Genomic DNA, 3,529 nt, shown 5'->3' with positions numbered 1-3,529 from the left:
ATAATAATAAATGATAATAAAGTAAAAGAATCTAGCATTGTGCCAAGGGAACAAAACATCACCAAATGAGAACATATTTTATAAAGGTTGTTAAGAACTTAAAAGAGATAAACCACTCTTGAAATTGTGTGGATCATGTAGTTAGGTTGTTAGGTATGTTGAGTTGAGTACGACTCCCAGTGACCCTATGAACAAAAGATCTGAACCCCTCTCTATCCTGTGCCATCCCCATACTTCCTGACACACAAGAGCCCATTGCGGCAGTCGCCATGTCAATCTACCTGGTTGAGGAACTTCCTGTTCTTCGCCAACCCTTCACCATTCCTAGTATCATGTCCTTCTCCAAGGAATAACCCCTCCTAGCAGTATACAAATTATTAATAACATTAAGAATGGGAATTCCAGACACTTAATTGTGCTCAAGTGAAAACTGTACATAGACTAAGAAGCACTTGGCTAAATAGAACAAAGGAGCACTGGTGTGTGTCATGGTTATACCTTTTTCTATGCATAGTCAATCTGTATGCTGAGCAGATCTTTTGAGAAGCTGGACTAAATGCAAAAAGAATGTGGCATCAAAAGAAAAAGAATAATTAAAAACACAAAAAAGTAGGAGAAAGAATATGACATCAGGATCAGTGGAAGTCTCATCAACCTGCGTTATTGCAGGTGGCACAACTTTGCTGTAGAATATCAGACTACAAGTTTCAATATGGATTACATCTCAACATCAAGAAGACAAAAATCTGCATCACTGGTCCAACAGGCAACATCATGATAGATGGAGAGAAGACTGAATTTGTCAAGGAGTTCATCTTACTTGAATCAATAATAAACACCTATGGTAGAGCAGTCAGGAGAGCAGGAGACGTATGTAATTGGGAAAGACCCCTCCAACGTGCTAAACAGCAAAAATGTCATTTTAAAAACTAAGACATGCATGATTCAAGTTATGGTATTTTCAGTTGCTTCCTATGCATCTGAAGACTGAATAAGAATTTATGCTTTGAATAGTGGTGTTGGTGAAGAGTACTGGATATGCCATGGATGGCCAAAAGAACCATGGTGCTCCATGAAACAAGGATGAGCAAACTTTGTTTCACATACCTTCAGCATCTTGTTAGAAGGGACCAATCCTTGGGAAAATACACCATGCTGGGAAAGGTGGAGGGTCAGAGATACAGAGGACTACCCTTACCAAGATGGATTGACACAGTGACAGTAATTGGGGGTTTGAACATATCAGAGATAGTGAAGATGGTGTAGGATAGGGCAAAGTTCAGATCTGTGGTTCACAGTGTCATTATAAATTGTAGTAGACTCAATGGCACATAACAACAATGTCAACAATGGTGCCAGTGATATCCCACTGACTTAGGAACCACTACTTCCATTTATAAGATTCTGAGTAGCATTGTGGCTAGGGCTACCTCAGTGAGTGAAAGATCATAAAAACTTACAAGATTGGTTATGGGGTGGCCAGAGCCATGACTTAAGGGGAATTGTTAAAGATATGCCTACTTACAAAAAAAAAAATATGCCTAGGCAAATAATCACTCCTCTTTGCTCATGCTAACCTCAGGTCTCAGCTAGGGCTGGAGAAGGTTGTTCTAAACCATGAGATTATATATAATATATATATATATATATATCCCAAGTTGTGGGGTTTATTAGGGAAATAGGTTGGAGAGTAAGGGAGGCAAAGAAAGGCAAAAAAAGGGAGGCAGTGAAAGTCCAGGGTTTAGTCTCAAAGTCTCAAGCAAGATTAACAAGGCACAATTTCTTAATTAGTTAAAGTCCAGGTTTAGTTGAACAGCAAAAATGCAAGCCTCTGGTTTCCTCAGTCACCCACCAAACTTAATCTCAGAGCAGTTATAAGGCAGCTTTGCCTTCAGCCATCCAGCAAGAAAACCCCTTAACTATGGCCCATGTCTTATCTCAGGGTTCCTCTGGTTATATCTTGCCACAGTCTCTTCGCAATCTCTCCACCACCATCACCACCATTTTTTTATAGTGTAGAAAGCAACCTTTTGTATTGATCTCACAGCTGTTGATTATTTGCAGCACTACGTGTCTGTAGTTAAGGTAGATGGATATTATGCCCCCAATGGGGGTTAACACAAGGGCTAGAAAAAAACAATTTTCAGGGGCTCAGACACCCTAGACCACCCCCTGGCTATTCTAGCTATTATTTCTCATTATCTGAGGGATCAACCTTCCCTTTACCATTATCTATATTCATGAAAGTAAGTAAGCCAATTACTTCATTTCTGAAGTCTTAATATCTTCATTTTAGATAGCCAATTTCCGATCTTCCCAGTCTTATGAAACTACTACTCTGAGGAAACAAGCACTAAGCCATGATATTTGTATTTCTGTGTTTTTTACATTGGTTGTATTGGGAGAGGGACTTACATGTTGATATTTATTTTATACCTTAAATATGTGTATGCTTGCTTGTTTATTGTTTGCTCTTATTTATACTCTGACTTGTATTTTAGTTTGCTATTCTAGAGTAACTTGTGGGCCATTGTGGTACTGAACGGTATGCCACCAGTGTTTCAAATGATGGCAGGATCCCCCTGATGTTCAGGTTTCATCAGAGCTCCCAGATTAAGGCAGATTAGGAAATAAGATTGACCATCCACTTCTGAAATAACCGACCTTAGGACAATAGAGAAACATAGGTAGCTAGAATATTAGAAGTAGAACCCCAATTGGAAGACATTGAAAGACAAGGAGAAACAGGTGCAAACATACAATAACTGAAATGGGGAGTGTATTAAGTATGAATCTAGAAAAACTGAAAGTTGTCAAAATGTGATGAAATGGGCTGAGATGGATCGGCATTTGGCCACTTTGAGTCAGACAATCATATGATCTACTATGCTAGAAATGAAAAATTGAGGAAGAATGGTGTTGCATTTCTAGTTAACAAGTTGCTGCAAATGACGGTAATACATCGAAGGAAAAAAATGTGTGTCTAAGCATGGTTGTCAATTTAAAAGTGTGCTGCAACATGTTAAAAAGGTTATTGCAAGATCTATCCTGAAATAAATGCTGCAAGTGATAGGATACTATCCATACATGTACAAGGAAGACATGTTAATACAACTGTTATTCAAATATATGCACTAGCAGCTAAAGTCAAAGATCAGGAAACTAAGAAATTCTACCAACTTTTGCAGTCCACAATTTACCAAAAAGTCAATCAAGATGTATTAATAGTAACTGGTGATCTGGAAAAGAAATGGTAGTTTGAAATTATAGGCTTGGTGACCGAAATGAGGCTGGAAATAAATTGATTTAATTTTGTACATTCAATTTATGATTCCTCATAAATACCTTTTTAAGGAAACACAAATGGCAACTTTTACTGTCAACCAAGAATACTGTACCCAGCAAAATTATCCATCAAATATGAAGGACAGATGAAGATATTTCCAGAAAAGCAAAACCTAAGAGAGTTTGTAAAAACAAGACCAGCACTGCAGGAGAGACTCAGAGATGTCCTTCTTACAGATATACC

This window comes from Elephantulus edwardii, unplaced genomic scaffold (genome assembly GCF_000299155.1).
Source record: "Elephantulus edwardii isolate Elephantulus edwardi_28Jun2011 unplaced genomic scaffold, EleEdw1.0 scaffold00058, whole genome shotgun sequence".
NCBI classification, from domain to species: Eukaryota; Metazoa; Chordata; class Mammalia; order Macroscelidea; family Macroscelididae; genus Elephantulus; species Elephantulus edwardii.
The sequence above is the reverse complement of the archived record's forward strand: the minus strand, read 5'-3'. Positions refer to the sequence as shown.